Source organism: Podarcis liolepis (assembly GCF_965112155.1).
Source record: "Podarcis liolepis genome assembly, chromosome: 2".
In the NCBI taxonomy this organism is placed as follows: Eukaryota; Metazoa; Chordata; class Lepidosauria; order Squamata; family Lacertidae; genus Podarcis; species Podarcis liolepis.
In genome coordinates this window covers 63996285-64009818 of record NC_139555.1, presented here as the reverse complement: position 1 = coordinate 64009818, position 13534 = coordinate 63996285, and the positions used below count along the sequence as shown (strand labels likewise).

The following is a 13534-nucleotide window of genomic DNA, read 5'->3' as shown; positions in this document are numbered from 1 at the left end:
TTGTTTGAGGATAGTTGAAGTCACCCATTCCTGCAACATCTTCTCTTTCGGATGCTTCCTTGAATTCATTCTTCATCTCAAGATCTCCCTAAGCATTTTGATTGGGAGGACATTAGCCTGTCCTCAGCACTAAATTACTATTGAAGTCTCATATTGCCACCTACAAGAATTATGTGGCAGAATCTGCCCTGCTTGGGATTTCTTGGGATCTTAAAGGTAAAAAGTAAGTTGTGGCCGACTCTGGGGTTGCGGCGCTCATCTTGCTTTATTGGCCGAGGGAGCCGGCGTACAGTAAGAGCTGTTCGACAGTGGAATTTGCTGCCAAGGAGTGTGGTGGAGTCTCCTTTGGAGGTCTTTAAGCAGAGGCTTGACAACCATATGTCAGGAGTGCTCTGATGGTGTTTGCTGCTTGGCAGGGGGTTGGACTCGATGGCCCTTGTGGTCTATTCCAACTCTATAATTCTATGATTCTATGATTCTACAGCTTCTGGGTCATGTGGCCAGCATGACTCAGCCGCTTCTGGCGAACCAGAGCAGCGCACGGAAATGCCATTTACCTTCCCGTTGGAGCGGTACCTATTTATCTACTTGCACTTTGACGTGCTTTCGAACTGCTAGGTTGGCGGGGACTGCTAGGAGCAGAGACCGAGCAACAGGAGCTCACCCCGTCGCGGGGATTCGAACTGCCGACCTTCTGATCGGCAAGTCCTAGGTTCTGTGGTTTACATGGGTTTTATTTACCCTCTCTTCGCACATCTGCTTAACTCGCCTTGGCGCTTCACCAGCTGGGGCACCCTGTATCATTCCCCACAAGGATCATTGGACTTCTGCTGACACACACAGCATGTTTTGTGACTGGAAATATTCTATACATCATGGGGCATCTCAACAGGGGCAAGATGACCTGAATGCTTCTTCAAGACAAGCAGCACAACAGCACAGCAGTGATCACAAAACAACAGCACCCTGGTGCCAGCCCCTCTGCCCATGTGAGCTTCTGGAGATATTACCTTTTAATGAAAATGGTTTAAACCCGCTATGCCATCAAGCAGATGGGCCGTCATTCAAAGGGATGCGGCAGGCATGAACTAGTCCTTAGGGGTCTGAACCTATTAAGGTCAGTGTTTTAAAAAAGCAATCAAGGAAGGAAGCTTGAATGATATTATGGCAGCAGTAAAGACTGGCCTGCTTCATCAGCGCTTTCTGGTTTCTTAAATAACCTCGATGGCAAAGAGACACAGAGAGTTTAGCTCTACTAAAATCAGAGGGGAATGTGGAGGTGGGGAGACAGACTGCACAGGGTTGTTTAAAAAACATAGATGCAAAACAACTTTGGCATGCCAGGCAAATTGTAATTGTCTGCAGATGCATCCCTCTCCACTATTCTACTTTGCTGCTATAAATTTGTGCAACCCAAAATAGCGTCGCTGCTGCCTGGCTGATTCCAACACTTCAGTGCTGCAATCCCAGAGCAATGCCTTTCTCCATTAAGCAGGCCCATGTTACACTATATTGCTACAAATGAGTACAATTTGCCTGAGATGCAGGTATTATTATTAATTGGGATTCTGCAAAGATCTTCATTTTTCATGTATCATCAGACACATATGGTACTGAACCATATGCGCAGCACTGCTTTGTTTTTTGCTAATGCTCTTTGATGAGCTTTGCCTTGCTGTCTGTTCCTTAGGATCTGATTCCCAAATTATTATTTTCGGAATCCATTTTGTGTGTGCCTTACTCAAACACTTGTATTCAAAAGCTTTCATTCTAGGCTAATACCCATTGGCTCGTCCACATAGATGGCATTGGCATGGAAATAATCCAAAATAATCACAAGACCAAAGCAACTGTGGGGTGCGGGTGGCGATGTGATCTAAACCACTAAACCTCTTGGGCTTGCTGATCAGAAGGTTGGCAGTTCGAATCCCCACAACGGGATGAACAGTACAAAAGCACGTCAAAGTGCAAGTAGATAAATAGGTACTGCTCCGGCGGGATGGTAAACAGCGTTTCCGTGCTCTCTTCCGGTTTCAGTGTTCCATTGTGCCAGAAGCGGCTTAGTCATGCTGGCCACATGACCCAGAAAAACTGTCTGCTGGGCAGACAAATGCCGGCTCCCTCGGCCTGTAAAGCTAGATGAGCGCTGCAATCCCAGAGTCACCTGCAACTGGGCTTAACTGTCAGGGGTCCTTTACCTTTACCTTTTAAGGCAACCGTGCAGAAAACCTGTGATGTAAAGGACATTTCCAGCCACAGGTTCCCTAGTGGAGGTTTGTCACAAGAGCAATCTAGTCCTTTCCCTGCAACCTGCACATCATTCTGGGGGTTCTCTTGCCTTCCTGAGCCAATTAGGTGATATTGAGGGAGAGAAGGAAGAGCCCCGTTGTGCTAGTTGAATCCAAGCCTATATCTAGGCTTTAAGAAAATATATTTCTCAGCAACAGAACGAGAGAGGGGAAGGGAGTCAAGAACTGATTTAAAGCAAGTTTGTTCCAGATATGCAAATAATTAACTGGAAACTTTTGGCACTTCCAACTAGTATTGATTTTAAATATGAGTGTCAAATACAGGCAACCACAAATTGCTGCTGAATATCAATGTTAACAAAACAGAAATAGCAAACTTATAAAAATGTAATGGCAAATAGCATAATATATGGAATGTTAAATATTTAGTTAATTTATATATTTCTTCATATTTCAACATAATAGCCATGTGATTTACATAGCCAAATGAAAACCAATAATAATAATAATAATAATAATAATAATAATAATAATAATAATAATAATAATATATTTATACCCCGCCCATCTGGCTGGGTTTCCCAAGCCACTCTGGGTGGCTCACAACAGAATATTAAAAATAGAATCAAACATTAAAAACTTCCCTATACCCTTTACAATGCTAATAAAGGGTTGCATCAAACAAAGTTATCCTGTAAGCACAAGGAGTTCTGTTTGCATTACAAAACTACTTCTTGCTCTCTCCATGTGGCCCCCATGTTCTCCCAAATCTTTCCCAGGGGGTTGGAGGGGGCCCCAGAACAGATTGAGGGGCAGGGGGGCAGGAAGAGGAAGTTCTATTGTACAAGTGAAAGTCCTTGTGGGATGGTCTCACTGGATAAAGCCCAATAATTCCAGTTTTTAAGTACTGTAACAATAAATATATCTAAACATGCATACATGTAAAACAACTAAGAATCATAAAATCAAAACAAATAGAAAACACCAATGTACATCAACATAACAGTAGATATTCAGTGCTATTGTCAGATACTATGCACTGTTAGATTCCAGAGTATAATATTAATAATATGTATAATTATTATTAATAAAAATTTATTATTTATACCCTGCCCATCTGGCTGGGTTTCCCCAGCCATTCTGGGTGGCTCCCAACAGAAATAGTAATAATAATAAAGCTATAAAACATCAGACATTAAAAACTTCCCTAAACAGGGGGAATGTATTCTACATTCATATTTGAAGAAGATAATTTTTAACAGGATGTATGTGTTCAAAAGTGAAGAATCTTCATTGTACTTTAAGCTATTTCCACACGGAATATTGGACCACTTTAGCACGCTAAGCATCCAAATGCACACCAGTAGTCTAGTGTGGAAGGAGTTGCATTCTGGCAACAAAGAGAATAGTTCATGCTACCACTGCACCTCACTTTGAAATGTTATGTGCATTTACTAGATCCACATTTCACCACACCAAAAGAAGATTTCGCAGGAGAACAAGGAATCGCAAAAGATAGGAATTTCTAAAGTAGGTATGGGAAACCTGCAGCTCTCCTACAACTCCCATCATCCCTGACCATTGGTCATGCTGGTGGAGAATGATGGGAGTCCCACCCTGATCCAAAAATGTAACTTCCTTTTAAATAAATATAGTAGTATAAAAGTGGCTTACTGTAAATGCAAACTAGGCCCCTTTCCAAACCAATGTAAGTGTCATTACAGTAAATGAGAATCAATCTGGCTCATTTTAAGCCCCCCTCCCACCAAGAATACTGTTAAGTTTGACCCTTTGCACAATATTAGCAATAAAGTTCCATCCAATATTCTCCACGATAGGTGACTGCTTTGCGTTTGAATTGCAGCAGGGTTGGGGAAGTTTCTTAGAGTGTCAGCACAAATGTGAAATGTACTCTAACCCTGGCTTGTGAAGCAACTCTTTTTTAAAAAAATAAAATGAAATGAAACATGGTGCAAGTACATCCAAATTAAAATAGAAGATTAGCAATGGAGCTACAGCAACAATTACTCAGAATAAGGCAGCCAAATTGCTCTTGGGAAAGTGTGGGTCTTTCTGACGTCACCTCTGTAGAATGGGAGCCACTGCAATGTGCTAACATTCCTCCAGGAAGCTGGAGCAATGCTGACATTGTGCAAGAGTCTTCTGTGGTCTTCCAGGATACCACATCTGTTTATTTTTGCCTTCATTTTCTTTCCACTCTCCCTGTCTACATTTCTAAAAGTCTAAACTTACTGGCTGAGATTCAGACAATATAGAAAGAGACAAGAAAATAGATACAAGCGCTGTGTCATCACTCTTTTAACGTCACGCACAGTCAGCCACTGGAAGGGTGGGGGGAATGTTTTATGGGAACTTGAGAAAAGTTCAAGCTGCTGTCTGGTTGTTCATCTGTTTCCCAAAACTATTCTTCCAGACCAGTGATATTCCGGACAGGGCTTCTCTGCTCCATGCAAGATGATGCTCAGCAGCATTTATGTGTAAAAACTAGGTCAATTGCAGTTCCACTTACTATAACCCAGGGGTGGACAATCAGCCTATTTGCATTCTGTGTCTGTTTCAAATACTTTCAATCATAAGTCCCTTCCGTCCCATTTTCTGCAAATTTCTTTTTAAATCACACACACACAAATCAGACTTACTCATTTTGTACACCCTGTCTCTTAAAATGTTGCTCCTCTAAAATATGCATTTTGTATGCATTTTCTGCATAAATATGCATATTCATATGCCTTTTTAAAAAAACAGCATTGAAACTTTCAGAGAAAAGTGCAATCGAGTTTGTTTACTGCACTCCAAATTGATTATAAGTCTGGCAAGTGTGAATTAGGTTGGTTCGCTAAGTTTTGTGTCCCATTTTCAGCCTTTTCTGGTAATTGGTGTGCATTGAGGCTGTATGCATGTTTGCCAATTTCATACAGCTTCCTAATGGTTGTAGAACAACTTCACAAAAATTGCTATTTCTGTCAGTGAGATAGAGAAAAGCCCAAGTACCTTTGTAGATATAGATAGTTGATTCTTGATATCCGTACGCTTAGAAGAAGCCACCACTCACCACCCACCCCAGAATCAGGGGGACCAGAAATCAACCCTTCAAAAAAGCATGGTGAGACTATTTTAGCTTCTGCCATTCCAAGATATGGGTAAACAATGGAGGGTATGGATATAACAGATGTCAGGTAACGGATCCTTATTTAGAAACATTTCTGTAGTAATAGTAGTAGTTGTAGTAGTAATAAAAGTAGTCTTGGTCAGTCATTAAAAAAGAAGCAAAGTTTCACATGCACAGCTTAAAAACTAACAAATTCATTGCAGCCTAGATCATTGTGTGAGCAAGAGCCTACTTCATGACATTACACTATTCTGAACTTAAAAATGGTAAGCATAATGCTGGCTGTCAACAAAAGAGGTTCAGGCAAATTTTTAAAAATGTATTATAAACACCAACAACTGGGAAACACTGGCCTGCAAGCGCTCTATTTGGAGAACAGCCTTTACCAAAGGTGTCATGGGTTTTGAAGATGCTTGAACTCAGGACGAAAGGGAGAAATGTGCTAAGAGGAAGGCATGCTTGGCAAACCCTCACCATGATCAACTCCCACCTGGAAATCTATGTCCTCAATGTGGAAGGATGTGTGGATCCAGAATTGGCCTCCACAGTCACTTATGGACTCACTTTAAAAACCATGTTTATGGAAAACAATCTTACTTGGCTATGAGTGATTGTCAAAGAAGAAGAAGGCTTCATGACATTAAACCAGGTGTGGAGAACCTTTGTCCCTCCAGATGCTGCTGAACAACCACACTCTTCATGCCTGGCCTGCTGAGGGGATTATAGTACATAGTACAACATCATCTAGTCAAAGGTTCTCCACACCTGCATTAAACACTCAGATTCTCCTCTGTGCTACTAGAGTACTAGAGCACAACCAGTTGTGCTAAGGCATAATGAAGGGTTTTCAGGAATACATCATTTCTGTCCAAGAAGGAATTCCCAGGCCTCTAAAATCTTTGATTACTAACCTTTAAAAGGTTGGGTTTTTAAAAAAAAAGAAAAAAGAAAAAGCCAGGGGGAAATGATGAATGTTAATGTAATAACTAAAGGAAAACATCTCGCCTTCAACTGCTCTTTGAATGAATCAATATTTGCTTAAGAAAAGTGTGATTAGATTATGCAATAAATCTCCCCTTTTCCAGATGAAAGAACAAATGCTACATTTGACATATTTGTTCAACATACCTCTTGGGTTAATTTATCAATATGTGATAAAAATTGATTTGGGGATATCTGTGAGGTTGTGCTGCATTGGGGAATGTTTCATAGAACAGCAGAGTGAAAGGGGAACCTACAAAGTTACTTGCAATAAAACAAGAACTTCCTTCCCATTTAACTCATATAATCCAGAGGAAGAGGAAGATACAGCCACATAAAAACATATGAAAGCAGAGGATGGCATGGAGCTTTGTTTATATACTGACCTGAGAAGAGTTGCACATCACAGAGAATGGTAGAGTTGTCAGATGACATTCTGTGGACCGAAAAATGAGACGATCCAAATTATGACAAATAACAAGCAGAAAATATGGAGTAATAAACAACATAATGAAAGATATGTCTGCGGAACAGGTAATGGGCTAGTTTATTTGGGCAAGTAGGCTGTACTACATTTTAAAGTTAAGGCAAGAGAAGGTACTCTTTTCCTCATTATTTTGCTTTATATGAACCATTGTATACTTCTGAACTAGAGATAGAAAACAAAACAAAAACAATGCCAGTTGTAGACTATGTATATTGGCCAGAAAATGTGCATATTGCCCAAACAAGATGTGCATATTCCCCAAAGCCTGTTAGGGATTATGCATAATGGCCAGAGATATGCACATTCTTCAACACTTACCAGGGATTGTGCATATTGGGCAGAGAATGTACACACATTCCCTAAGGTAGTTAGGAGTATCAATATGGAGCCTTGGGATACATTCTTTAACAGATGTGAGGAAGGAAAATATTCAGTGAGCAAGCTTCTTCACTCAGTATAATTCCATGACACAGCAGCTGAACAATTTCTTCTTACAATAAAACTATTAACAGAGTCACCCTTGAGGACAATGCATAGCTTTGTGGGGTCCTTTGCTTTGTGAGACACATTTTGGGAAGGCATGCCTGGCACTTGTGGGAATGGCCAGCAGCCCCTCTGCCTGCCTGGCCCTGCTGCCTTCTGCCTACCCACTGAGGCTCTCCATCTTCTCCCTTTCTAGAGCAATGTCTCCGTGATGCTGCTACCACTAAAGCAGTGGCAAAAAAAGTAAGCCAAGAAGGAGGAGGAGGAGGGGCCACTGCCATCACCATTGCCATGAAGAGATAATGGGGGGGCCACACTGTGTGATTTGCTCTGGGCCTCACATACACACACCAGCGAGGGCCCTGGGAGAAGTCCAATTTAGGTCAGAGGTTGGCAAGCACATGGACCAAGAGCTGTGTCCAGAAGACTACATTGTTTTGCTTATGCAAAATGCATTTCCTGCTTTTCAAAAAGGAATCCCTCAGAGATGCTTTCCAAATATCAAAACAAGCATCTCAACAATGACTCGTCATTAAAACACAATTACCAGACTCAAAGCAAGAGCAAAATTCCACTCTGTGCTAAGAGAAGCAGTAATGAACTTGTTGAGATCGTCTTTCATTAACCTTATGGCTGAGAGTCAGAAAGGAAATATATAAAATACATTGCTCGTACTAATCAGGATCTGTCTCTGGCTTCTTCAAATCCCTGCTTATTCTCACCACTGAAGGGACAAGACAATGTCTAGGTATCAGTGCCAGGTATCTGATGCGAATTCTACTCTGTCTTGTCACTGTCCTGTCTCTTCATTGAATCCCCCCCCCCTCCTTTCTCCATTACAAAGATGGACGCTCTGCAGTGGGCCACTTCCCTGTTTGGTGGGGAGGCTGGCTGCTGTCCTACCTGCCGGTCACTGCTGGCAGAATAAAAAAAATGCTGCTGAAAGTGGCAAAGATTATGCAACAGATTATGCATCAGAGAAAGAATGTGTTCCCTCATCTCTCTACCAAATCCCCATTCATCACAGTGACTCAGAGCAGCTCCCCCAGCAGGGACAAATTCAGACACCCAGTGCACTTTCTGACGAATTCCTCTGCAATAATAGATGGGATTCAGTTCTGAGACATTGCAGCTCAATGGCAATACAATACCCCTTTGCCGTCTCATAACAATTAGTTCTGGGACCCAATCATAATCTAATTTTCATAGGATGATTTCCCTTCTGCCATAAAAGGGAAGAAGCAACCTTGGCAGCTCCATCCCCTGTTTTCCTCCTGCTTTTTTATGTTGTTTGTTTGCTTCCTCTAACCTTTCTAGATGTGATAAATCATGGAAATTTAATTTGGAGATCATATCCCTGGCTGTGAAAACAGACAAGGTTAGCCCTCCACTTGTTCTCCCCCTCCTCACTAATCATGTAACAGTCCTGCCTTCCAATTTGGCTGAAACTTTTTGCAGTCTAACGGTGCCAATTTCAGTTCCATGAGGTGCTCGGGTCTCTTCTCTGAATGCTTACAAATGGCACACTGGCCTTTGGCCAAACCTCTCTCGCTGCTGTGTGAGGGTAATCAGACATAATCCACGTGCTCTCCTAAGCCCCTGTGTTGCAACTGGAACCACTTTGGGGACTCCCAACCCTAGGAAACGCCAGAGTCAAAAGGTCAGGAGTCTGGTGCCCTCCCAATTTTTTGGAATCTACAGATCCCATCACCCACAGCCAGCACAGCTGGCTCACTGCCTACCTGGAGCACACTGAGACCACAGCTGTGCTATGCTCTTGCTTCTTTCTCTTACCATCAGACATGCCACCAGCACAGCAGACAATAAAAAGCCTGAAACAACTCTAACCCATCACCTCATCTACCTGCTGGGTGAAATTCACTGGAGACCCTCAAGAGTGGTTGCTGTCAAAGGAAAGCAGCTGGTTGCAACAAATACAGTTCAGTGGTACCTTGGATTAAGTAGTTCATTCGTTCCAGAGGTCCGTACTTAACCTGAAACTGTTCTTAACCTGAAGCACCACTTTAGCTAATGGGGCCTCCTGCTGCTGGAGCACAATTTCTGTTCTCATCCTGAAGCAAAGTTCTTAAATTGAAGCACTATTTCTGGGTTAGCAGAGTCTGTAACCTGAAGCGTATGTAACCCAAGGTACCACTCTACTTCATGATGGTTAACTTCATTCCTAGCATTATTTAGTAGTGCTGTGTACCAGGATTTGACTGAATCCTGAATGGAACCAGGCCAAATAGTCTTATCCCTGCTACCCACTGCTCTCTCCCAAACATATACTTAATTAGGATGGGAGCTCCCTGGGTTGACCCAGCTTGGACTGGCCCTGAGTTGACCTCATATGAGGGCCTGAGTGGTCCCTGAGTAAGGTCAGGAGGGCTATACACAACCCTATTATTTAGTAAGAGTAATCACAGAACCAGAGACTAAGACATAATGTTATGTGTTTCCTATTCGATTTCTGCTGGTGGGTTGCCCTGAGGCAATACCTGGTCATAGCTTGGATGTGAAAGAGGAGGGTGGATAGCTATTGATGTGGTGGGGATGTGTCTCTATGGTCCAAGGAGGCCTAGAAGATTGTCAAAAGTGTGACTCATCCTTATTCACCCCTCTCTTAACCAAGGGGAAGAGGAAGGTAGATGTGAGTGGAGAAAAGTAGGCTGCAGTTTGAGTCAGAGACCAGGAAAGGCACAGCAAATGTATTCATCCTATTTGCACATTTCCTCTAGTCAAGATTAACCTTTCAAAGGTTACATTTTTTACAGCTATATACTGTACTATAGTGTATTGATTAGTATATCCAACACCCTGAACATAAACTCCATCCTTTCAGCCCGTTATTGAATTAGAGCAAATGCAGAGAAAATTAGAACACAGGTTTTTTAAAAAATAATAATTTTTATTTGTAGTTTTTACATACAGTTCCAAAAGAATAAGTAAAAATTAAAAGGGGGGGGAATGAAAACAAAACCATAACCAAACAGGGAAACAACACAAGACATCTAGGGACTTCATTTCTTCTCCTTTGGTGTCCTTTCTTTTCTCTCTCACACACATATTCTAAGTTACCAGAAACTTAGAGCACAGTTGTAAATCTGTGCATATAAGGCATTTGAAGCTGAACCCAACTGAAGTATGAATTTCACCAAAAGAAAATCCCAACACTCCATAAAATACACATACATTTGGTGACTGATTGAGGCAGAGGCAGAAAGTAAAGCACAGCAATGTTTGTCCAGAGAAAGGACAGGAGGCATCACTCTCTCTCTGATTTGGCTTCATGATGTCATCACACAGCCAAATCTGATTGCCTGTTGATAATATGATGTGACCACATGGCTTGAATTTCCATGAGAGGAATTGCTATTAAAAATTAAATGCAGAAAAGGTTCAGATAAAGAAAAGCAATTGTGAACAGAAAGTTGACAGCAAATGACAAATATAATCAGGTATGGTTGAAATCCCACCCCCCAAAAAACCATCTATCTCTCTCTCTCTCTCTCTCTCTCTCTCACACACACACACACACACAATTTCCAAAAATTGGGCTTAGTCCAATTGAGGATTGTGGTTCTAGCTCCAGTGAGCTAGCTTTCCTTCTTGCACTCCACCTATCTGGCTCCCAAACAGAAAGTCATATAAAGTGTGACAGATGATTGACAGCTATAGTCACATATTTATAGATTCAGCTACAGCCTTTGTCTCTTGAGAGAACACCCTGAATGGCTTTCTAGAGGGATCGGTCAGAGCTGTTCAGAATAGATGAGCTGGTTGAGTCGAACGCTTACTTTGAATTTACATTTACCTCTTCCCATCCCCCGTTAATCCGCTAAAGGCGTATTACAAACTTTATTTTTAAAGAATCAAAATTGCATATTCTTAGGAACAGAACTGCAGAGTAGCTGAACGGCATCCATTTCAATCCCTTGAGGCAAGATCTTCTCCAACAACAACAAAAAAACATACAAAAAGTCCAAACAAATGAGTCCATATCAGCAAGAGTACTATATACTAGGCTGCAAGCAAACAGCAGGAACAAGGAAAACCCATCTGCCAGAGCTGCCTGAAGAGTAAAAAATGAAATCCATTTAGTGAAACAAATCCAGATGTCTCTGGCTTCATGCTACAGGGGAACAGGGAGGAGGTGACCACTTCCAGGAACGCTTCCCAAACTGATGCCTTGAGCTTTGAGGCACCAGGCTAAGACATACATCTTTGCCCAGGCTTTTGGTCTTTAACTCGGGTCATATGGTGGCATGATTCATGGCCTGCTTCTACTCTTCACCTTTTAGTACGGTGGGGTAGGATTTGTCCATTTTAGTTGTCTCACTGGATGGAGAAAGAGATGACTGTAGACTTTTTTAATAGTAGTAGGTGATGAATAAATATTACCGTATTAGCCCAAATATAAGCCGCACCCGCAATAAGCCACACCTTTAAAATACGGGGAGGGGGAGAGGAAAAAAAGACAATACTTGAATATAAGCCGCTCCCTTAAAATTGTGTTTTATGCTGGTGCTGATGGTCCTAGGAGCTATGCGCTGGCGTGGCGCCTGCCATCTTGCCTCACCGGAAGTCCCGTAAAAGCCAATTTTTGTAAGGTCGTGACTTTGTAAAGCCGCACTTTAAGTTTTCACAGTCAGAATTTGGGGGAAAAAGTGTGGCCTATTGTCAGAGCTGCTCCCAGATCCTAGCTCACAGAGGATCACGCTAGCCAGCGTTCACTTTATAAAAGTCTTTATTGAGTTACAGTTTCCATTTCCAAGCTGCCGCGTGCAGCTCTACGTCTTATAAGCTAGACCGGCGAAGCTCCGTCTGAGTCTCCGCCCCCTGTACACCAACTTAATACCCTAGCCTTACTCCACCTTTTCCGCCTGACCGTTCTTCTCTGGGTCCCTCTGCCCCCCGTGGTCTCTTCCTTCCTGGACTCTTCTGACGCTGACCCCCCGGACCCTTCTGTCTCCTTGCGTCGGGCTTTAGGACCTGGCTCCCTTTCCGGGCTGCTTACTGCGCCGCCTTCCTGTGCATTTGAACTTGGCGCGCGCGCCCAACCTTCCACTTTCCGCTTGAGCGTTTCTTCGCTCCCCGATGGAGGTGTGGCCACTCCTGACTCATGCCCTCCCCCCTGCTACGAGCTGCCAGAGCTCGATACCTGGCGCCCTTCCTCTCCACTGCGCTCTGTTGGGGACGCTGGCCCCGATTTCCAACTGCTGCCCTCTGAACCCCCTCTGGACCCTTCTTCCTGGGGTGTCTCCCTAGTCTCCCCCCTTGCTCTGGCCACTGGCGCTCCTTTCTGTGAATCTTCTGATTCACTGGAAAGACTCGGAGATCTCGGGTCGTCGTCATCACTCATCTTTTCTTCGGACTCCTCCCCCTCGCTCTCTGTTTCCTCCCTTGCCCTCGCCTCTGCTCCTGAACCCCTGACACCTATATTCAGGCCAATACAGTATTATTTATTTATTTATTTATTTATTTATTTATCTATCATCACCATCATCATTAAGTTATCATCTGGGAGAATACTGGTTCCCTGTGTGGATTGGATGAGCTGTACCAAAGCAGAGTCCATGACTGAAGCTTTCAAAAAAGGAATATTTTCCAAGTCAGAGGTGAGCACACTTCAGATCCCTGTGGGATCTACTTTATTTTTAAGAACCACCAATGGAATCCAAGTATGGAATAATGATGCTGGAGTATATACCATGAAATTCAGCGCTTTTGGACACACGTTCAGCCTAAGATTTTGTTTTCCATACCAGAAATGAGCTCATAGTCCTTTCACACAAAACTTCCCTGATTCCAGCAACCTAAGCAGGGAGGAGATGAGATCCTTTTTTATTGCTAATGTGAAAAGTATTGGCAGTCAGGAACAACTGTGCACCTACTGCAAATCATCCAGAGATCCTGTCTTTTGCCCACCTCTGTTGTAAGGAGCACAAAAATCATGTTTTTAGGAGTGGGGGAGGGGGAGAGATTCAAGGGAAAACAAAAATGATTTGATCTGTTTAATTAGGGTTAAAGCCAATTAGATGATTAGTTGATTAACACAATATTTAGGGTTGCAACAATTAGTTGATCATCATTATATTCATCAGCTACCAATTGGTTGATTACGATATTCCCAAAATCAATCTTCTGTATGTTTTCTCTGCTGAGTTTGGTGGTACTTACTCCCATGTAAGCACAAGCAAAAAC

General features: G+C 42.6%; 1 long non-coding RNA gene across 2 annotated transcripts in view; it reads right to left on the bottom strand.

Annotated features, from left to right (window-relative positions):
- LOC310699922 overlaps positions 1 to 13534 on the bottom strand; it is a 123063-nt gene that overhangs the window by 49276 nt on the left and 60253 nt on the right. For both annotated transcript variants that reach the window (XR_014522306.1, XR_014522307.1), the window contains exon 2: positions 6747 to 6796. This is a non-coding gene — a long non-coding RNA (uncharacterized lncRNA). The remainder of the gene's footprint in view (positions 1 to 6746; positions 6797 to 13534) is intronic.